The sequence below is a fragment of the Molothrus aeneus genome, chromosome 3, assembly GCF_037042795.1.
Source record: "Molothrus aeneus isolate 106 chromosome 3, BPBGC_Maene_1.0, whole genome shotgun sequence".
Classification (NCBI taxonomy): Eukaryota; Metazoa; Chordata; class Aves; order Passeriformes; family Icteridae; genus Molothrus; species Molothrus aeneus.
Window position 1 is genome coordinate 13665812 of NC_089648.1, and position 8724 is coordinate 13674535.

Genomic DNA, 8724 nt, shown 5'->3' on the forward strand with positions numbered 1-8724 from the left:
TGGAAGAGTTTGAAAACTAGTATTCCAGGCACAGGTATGTGGTGAGTATAAAATGAAGAGGGCATTTGTTATTTTCTGGGGTAGATCTTGGCACATGTGCATGGTCAAAAAGGTGGGATGCTCTGGATTTGGTAGTGAGAACTCAGGTACATCCCGTGGACAGAGTGCAGAGAGAGCCTCTGTGGTTATGCTCCTGTTGGTATTTGGCCAGCAGATCTTCTTCCCCATCCTGCCCATTTTTATGGTCTTTGGTCTGGTCTGTAGTGATTGTTGCACCTTCCCTGCAGAATTAGGGAAACTTCAGGACTTGGGGAAGTGCCTACTTCTGGCAATATTAGATGGTCACTTCTATCCTAATCTGTACCAGTACAATGGATTAGTTGTTGCAGCACAGAGGGATTAATAGATTGCCTATTCCATGTCTCCCTGCTGAGGAGGGATTAGCTGAGTGATGTACTCCATGAGAGTGCATTCTTGGGATGAAGTTCCTCAGCGGGATTTCTTATTGTAGCCAAAAGTATATCAGAGACATGCAATTTAGGTCACAGAAGTAGAACACTTGAAAAATGCCAGATTTCCAATGGATTGGGTAGCACATGGTTATCCTGTCCCTGCATAGGTGCAGCTTGGGGATGAAAGTGCTATGTGATCTACAAGAGCAAGGATGGCACCATCAATCACCCTTTTATATGATATGCATCGAACTTGTAGCTACAGCCTCCATCCCACCATTCCTAACTCTGGACTGCTGGACTTCTTATTAATTTTGTTTCTAAAGGCAATTTGAAAATGAACTTTCTAGTGTGCATTTAAGTGAAAAAACTAAAAGAAAATGAGATTAAGTATTTGTAATTGCTGGCTTCTTTATGACTGGGATTTGAACTGGGAAACCCTTTGGTGCAGTAATCATCACTACTTAAGCTCCAAGGCTGACTGCTGCTTCACCAGTAGCTGGAGGAAGCTTTTTGATGAAGAAAGCTGAGCAGATGACAGATGAAGGCTTTAGATTTGATGTAAAGTTTCAGTATGGGACTGGGAATTTTATTTTCAGTTTGTATGCTAGTTCTGGTTTGGTTGAGGCAATTGTGGGTTTTTTGTTTTGGTTGGGGTTTGTATTTTTCCCCTTCTGGTATGTGGAGTTGGTAAATTTCCTGCTCCATGTAGGACTTTACAGGAAGAAAGGGGAAGATGAAAATTACATTGTATTTCCTATCCAAGCTGCCTGACTCTTGCTTCCAGGCTCCTGAGCTTCCTGAGGTTCCTGCTCCATGCATGCTCCCGGTCAAGGAGAGAGCAGCACCATGATTCATGTGCCACATTACTGGCACAGGGAGGAGCAGTGGGAGGCAGCTTTCTATCTCACCCTGCTTCATTTGCTCTATCAAGCTGCAGGTAAACTCAGGGCTTCTGGAAGATTTGGCTGCCTGCAAAAAACAAACTAGAAGCACAGAAAAACAACAGCTTTTAACACTTAGTCCAGTGCAAATTTAGGACATAAAATTCTATTGTTATTCCTAAAAATAGACACAAAGCCATCCCCTCCCATAAAACTCACTTCAGCAGCATTGGTATTTTTCTGTCAAAAGGTTGAAGGAGAAGATGGGGGACACTTGCCACAGGAAGCAAGGAGAAAGCAAAGGCAGAGAAAGATGCTCTGCCAGAGATTTTGCTGTTACCTGCCAGCAGTGTTGATGCTTAGATATGAGCTCCAGGCACCTTGGAGAAGGTGATGCTCATCTCTGGCTCCTTTACCTGTCTCCTCCTTTTTGATCCTTCTCTCTCTGTCTCTGCAGTGCTTTGCTCCTCCTGCAGCCTGTGCTTTCGCCGCTTGTCACCTCCCCACACTGCCACTGGCTCCCCTCTGTCCTTCCTACCCTGCTCCTTGCATCCCCGCTGGGTTTGCAGACAGTGACCTTGTTCCTCCCTGCAGGGCACCAAGGGCTCCGCTCCCGGTGCCGGCTCCTCCTCGCCCCGGCGGTGACAGCGCTGCTGGTGGCGCGGCCAGCCGGGGACACGGAGGGGCTGTTGTCGCTCTGATTCACCGGGCTGTCACGCCAGCAGCACACCCAGCCCTGCTAGCTCACTGCTGGGGGTGAGGCAAAGGGGCACTGCTTCAGAAATCAGGGTTTCATCCCTGCCCGTGTGCTGCCAGCGGGCCATGAAGAACACACACACACACAAAGTGACCCTGCTGTTCTCAGCTCCTGCCCTGCTGGCACTGATGCTCAGCAGAGACAGCTCTGGAGAAGGCTCTGCTCATCTGTCTTGGTTTGGAAAGACAGGTGCCTGCTAAGGAAGGCAGGAGCCTCCCCTGAAATGGAGAAAATGACCCCCCCCCCCCAGTTCCGAATTGCTATACATTTTAAATTAAGGGGTTCTCAGGCAACAAAAATTATGGGAGCAGGAAATAACAATTCTTTAATAGGGAAGAAAATAAAAGGATAAAATGAAACAATGCAGTAATACTGACAGAGTCAGAACACAACCTGACACCCTGTGGGTCAGGGTGTTGGTAGCAGTCCAATTGGAATTGTGGCTGCAGTCCCCCTGAAGAGTGAGGCGTGGCTCTGCTGGAGCAGGGATCCTGTAGAAAAGGGTGTAGTCTTCCTCTGAAGATCCCCTGGAAGAAGAGGCAGCTGTTGTTCCTCTGGGAAATCCAGTGGAGAAGCCGTGCTGGTACTCCAGAATCTCCAGATTATATCCAGGTAGAAATGCTTGGCTCCTCCCTCTGGGCGGAGCATCTCCCAATGGGATGCTGTAGTTCTTATCAGCCATGCAGTGACATTCAACAGCCTGTTATCAGCAGATGTCTCCCTGGAGGGAGGAGTGGATGTGGAAGAGATAAGGCAAACTGCCCACTTGCCAAAAGACAACTGCCATACAGACAGCAAATAGAATACATCTTGCCTTGCAATCTGGAGCATCATCTCTGCTGAGTGGGGCTGGGCTGGCCCCAGGGTGGCCAGGAGCTGAGATGGACACTGCACAACCCCTGCAGACACACAGGTAATGGCAAAAGGCATCTTGTGGAGTGACAACACTACCAAATTCCAAAGCCCAGCTCCAAAGTGTTGTGTCACAACTTTTTAACAAAGTAATTGGACAATTTGTTTTAAAAGGGCAGAATCATATAAATCCCCTGAGCCTGGTTTTCAAAAATGCCTGTTTCTAGAGGAACATTTTTAGAATATAATAACCTACCCTGATGCAGACCTCCAGCCGGGAAAACTTCAACTGTGTAATGCTTTGTGAGCAAAATCACAGCCAGCTGAAAAGAGCTGTGTGCTGGCAAGTGCCAAGCAGCCTTCCTTCAGGAGTCATTTTTTACACAGACACTTCAGCTCAACTGAAAAGAGAGCCCAGCTGCCAACAAGTGCATCAGTTTGGACAAGGGAATGGAAAACTATGGTTTTTCTTCATTTACTATGCTTTGAGATGTACTTTCAGGATTCATAGATACATCTGTTTTTTCTTGTCTTCAATAGGCAGTTTTGTGAAGTCTGTCAGAGGCATATATTTTTGTCCATCTTTTAACATTGTAGAATTGTTCACAGTATTGCCTTAGAAATGCCTTAGTTCAGTGCCCTTTTCAAGCACTGATTAGCTGCCAAATAATCAGTGTTTGAAAGACTCTGGACCAGATTCTTCTCCCCTTTACACTTTTTTTTTACTCTTGACATTAGCTTACTTCATTGGAACTACTAATTCTCTGCAGGTTTGGTATGACTAGAAATATATATACATATATTCTTCTGTAGATATGAATATGCATGTATCTATAGAGAGGAATTATCTAGAATAGAAATTAAATCATAGTACCTGGTGGATTTTGGTTTCACTTGATCTTGTGCACATTTGCTGATATTACCACTCTCCTGAAGCATACTTCTAAGCACATTTTCCTAAAGAACACCTTCTTTACACCTGCAAGTGTTCTCTAGTGTTGGGTGACTTTGCTGTTGTAAATTTTCCTGTCTGCATCAGATAGTGTTAAAAACACTAAATCATTTATTTCAGGTTTTAGGCAGGACAATTCCAAATATTAACTCAGTTGTGCCTCATGCCAAGGCTTAGGCTGGTGCTGTATTAAAAGGCAATGAAATGGTGTAATTTTTCAGTCCCCTTTCAGAAGGATTCCTTTTAAATCCTTTTAGATAAATAAATTTGTGGTCTGCCATCTTAATTTCTTCCCTGCCTTTGCTTCTGTCTTTTGTCTCCATGTGTTCATCACAAGCTGAACATTTCTTATTGTGACATCCTTTCAAACTACCATCTTTTTTATTTTTTCTTGAAGACCTTTTGCTCACTGTTTTCCCACCCACTCTGACCTTCACCAAACCCGTCACATAATTTATTTTCTTGGCTTTGGCTACTCTTTCTACATTACCAAATCCATGTTATTTCTTGTTAGATCAAGTAGGGTCCAGAGTTCTTATTGACTCTTTTTTTTCTAGGTAGGATTGGTGTGAAAAGTGCCAGAGACTCAAACAAGGGTCCTCTACAGACTTTCCACCTTTCTATTCTGAAACTGATCCTGGAAGTCTTTAAGATTAATGCAGGTCCTTTCCATAGCTCCCTAAACCAATGCAGTACTTCTGACTAGGCTGCTTTGATTGTATCTGGAAACCATCCCCAGCTCACCTTTAATGAAATCCCAAGCTGCCCTGGCTGCAGCTGGTGGGGTGTGACAGAGGTGACAAAATTAATTTCCACAGAGGTGAAGTGAGCAGTGACAGGGACCCCTGAATAGAGATACCATTATTTCCCTCCCTCTGCCTAGGAAACAAAAGAGAATGCTGCAGCTGGGCACTGCAGTGCATGTCCATAGACAGTGCATTGCCGGGCATACTCCTTTCAATATATTTTTTTACAGAGGGGTATTTTGTGCTCCTCTGATATTTTTTTGTGACCAGACCTCAGAGAGGAATGCCAGCCACTGCCAGATGTCTACTACACTCCTTGCTTCATGTGTGTGTGGATAAATCCAGCCTCTCTGCAAAGCCTCTGTGTTCCACACATCAGTGCTTTTTAAAGGTTTCTGCTGTTAACAAAACGCTGTGGCACTCCCTTCCAAAAGCATCTGGGAGCTGACCCTCATGGCATGGTACGACTCCAGCTCACCTCCTGGGGGCATCTGCATGTCCCTTCCCCTGTCATCAGCTCTGCAGTGGGATGTGCACATTCTAACAATCAATGTTTGTGTTTCAGAAATATTAATGGCTGGGGATATACCATATGCCATACCTTAGCAACCCTCTATTTTAATGAAGAGCTATTTTCTGACAGCACAAGAGAGACTGTGGGAGTTTCAACATCTAGGAATGTTGGGGAGTGAAACCTGAAGCAGAACTTGGCAGCCTGCAAATTATTTATTACCTGGGAGCAAAAGAAGTGTAGGCTCGACTTCCACTGAATCACTGTGGCCTGGAGATATGGTCCTGCCTGCTTTCTTGGCCTTTGCCAGATCTCCTCTGCCTAACTTTTACTGAGAGGGTTGGGACCCTCTGTCCACAGGGGAGAGCCTTTCTCTGAGGAGTGTGCCTGGGCCTTAAAAGTTTTTCCTGAAAAATTCTCATTTTATTTTCCTGATTAGTCAAAGCTGCCAACAAAGACACTTGGATTTGTTTTCATAGAATAACTTCAGTCAACCTTCCCAAGGAGGCTGCTGTTGCAATTTGTGAGTAAAGTGATTTATGATTCCAGCTCATCCTGATCTGGCTGAACTAGACATCTATAGGATTTGAAAGGGAAGTGCTGTTTGTTGCTGACTTGAAGGATATATGATATCTGGCTATAATCTTTAGGATGAAACACATCTGCTCACTTCAAGTTCTCAGGTCAGATCCCAAGTTTGCATGTTCCTTCTGAAATAAAACTTGGCTCAGGTTCTTCCCAAAGCTGTGTTTCACCAGTGTTTACTGCAACATCAAGCTTTGGAACAGACATTGTTCATCTCATGTTGGTTGAAGAAGTATTTATAGGAGATCTGAAGCAACTTTATTTCCCCAGGATTCCACACACAGAATGCCAGACTTGGAGCTTTCCAAGGCAGCTGCCACCTTAAAATAGTCCGTGAGAATTGCTATTGTTCAGGTGACATAATGAGGCTGAGATGCAAATGCAAAGGGAAGCAGTAGCTGGTATGGAAAGCAGTAGCTGGTATGTTTTGACTGTTTGTTTGGGTTTTTTTATGACATCTCTCTGTCTCTTTCTCCCCTTTTCCTTAATAATAGATTTTATGGGGGAGAATAGAGGAAGATCAGGGGCCAGCTTCTGGCTGGAGAAGTTGGGATGTACAGCCTGCACAGAGGGTGAATGTGGTTTAACGCCTACATCTGACAGGAACTGATTTAGACATTTCCTCCTGCTCTGCAGAGGGCTGCACTGCAGCATCAAACACTGATGCCTCCCTAGATCCCTTTCCCAAAGGAGGAGAGGAGGAACAAGCAGGAGTTAATAGCTGGTGGCTGCCACCTTCATTGTAGATGCAGAAGCACTGAATTGAAGTGTGGCTATGTTCTGATATCCAGCACCAAGCCTGCCAGAGTTCAAGAAACATTTGGACAACACTTCAGCACATGATTCCTGGGGAGTCCTGTGCAGGGTCTGGAGCTGGACTCGATGATCCCTGTGGGTCCCTCCCAGCTGAGCATATTCTCTGATCTTTGCAGACCATAAGCATTGCACTCTGGGGAGAAGGAGATGCTCTGTGTGTCACCCCACCAGCAACTCTGCTGAGGAGCACAGGAAAACATATTGGTCAAGCTTCATTGCCTCCAGGACAGCCTCACAGATTGCCTGAGTGAATCAGCAGTTACCAGTACTGGGCTACATTTTGTTGCTGAAAAATCCTACTGGTATCAAGTGGATTCAGAAGGATGGCAGGTGATACAGCCCTGGGAATGAAGAGGCCTTGGGCCTATGGCCACTGCTGCCACCAGCTTTCCTTTCCTCTAAACCCCCTTTTCCCCACAAGGTCATTTCACCTTCTGTCTTTGAAGTTGCCACCACTCTGTGTGAAATCAGAGGGCTGTGAAAGATGTAGAAGTTGTCTGTCAAAAGTACTATTTTGTCAACTAAAGAAGCCATGGCAACGTAAAGCTACAGCATGGTTTCCATCACAAGACTAACTTGAGTCAGTCACTGCCTTTGAAACATCTGTGGTGTGGGCTAAAAGTAGACTTTTCCACCAGAATTGAAGGACATTGAAGGAGTCACAAAAAATAGCCTAAAATAGGGTGAAGAAAAGAGGATTACCAGATTAGGGAGGGGGAAGGAAGAACAAACAAGTGCCTCAAGTTTCTCTGCTTGTATTGATGTTACTCTTTTTCAGCCAGACCAATGATTTTATGGGATATGTTGGATGGTGACCTAGCAAGTGGAACCACTGTTGAGACTCTTGTTGCTAAGATTCTTAATAATAACAATGCTCCTGCCAGGAATTACCTGCAGCTGGGGAGTTATACCACTGCTTAATTCTGCAGGGACTAGGAAGCTGTAGGAGCAATACCTTAAGGTTTTTCCAGATGTGTACCAGCTCCTATTTTGCCTTTGTCCTGTGTTATGCTAACTTCTATCCTCCCTGCATTCCTCCTTGTTCTAGGAATGCATCTATCTGGAGACTGGAAATGCGAGAGCTCAATAACAAGTTGATATTTTACCTGTAAAAATGCAAACATATGTCCAAGAAGGACAAACTTGCTTCTCTATGAGAGCCATTTGAGATATCTGAGAGGGCTGAGATGTAGCAAGGGAATATTTTGGAATAACTTTGTGACATGACAAACAAAACAGGCCAGTTTGAGGCCTGCCTGTATTATGGTAGCCTGCCCTTGGACACATCACACTTATTTGGATGGCTAAACTGATTTTTATTAAAGAAAAATATTTCTGCAATGTTTTTCCTTGAATATCTTCAAGTGCTTTAATAGGCCTGGGAGATGCTGGGGAATAATCAACACAGAAGCTGTTCTGTGAATCTCGCAGCATGTATTTCTATGAATGTAAACTTTCCTTACTCCATTTTATTCAGACATCAAAAAGGAAAGAACAACAAGACAAAGGGAAAGGCTGAGTCTTATGCAAAATATTTTTCTCTATCATTTTTGCCAAAGAAAAGAAGAATTACCGTAGCATGTAAATAACCTTTTTCCCCTATCTAATCTAGGGCAAAATCTAATAGGCAAAAATAATATTTTTGGCTATTCTAGACACTTTCACCAGTTCATTGTAATTAGGCATAAGGTACTGAAATGATTTATATGTCAGATCTAAGGGACAATATCGTGGTTCACTGTTATTAGGCAGAAGGTACTGAAATGGTTTACATTTCAGAAAATGAAATGTAACAGAAAATGCTGTAGTTATACCATTCTTTTAACAGATGTTTTGACGTTGATTTGAAATTTGGGGAATATGACTTCAGATTCTGGAGTCAAAGGCCACCTAAAATAGTGAGCAAGAAGACAGGAAGAGAGTTAATATTTTAAGGGTCAGGTGTGCAGGGGTGCTTTTAAGACGTGTCAGAAAGCTGAATCATGAGGCCAGGAAGGCAACCCAGCACACGGAGGAATTTGGATGGTTAAACAAATGATGACTGCTGATGACTGCTGTAATTAGGAGGAGTTTTAAAGCCCCTTAAAAAGAAATTAAGGGTCTGCAGTGTTGGTAGGAGATCCCTGTCTGAGGGATGCACAGTGCCCTGAAGAAGGAGGAGAGGTTCAT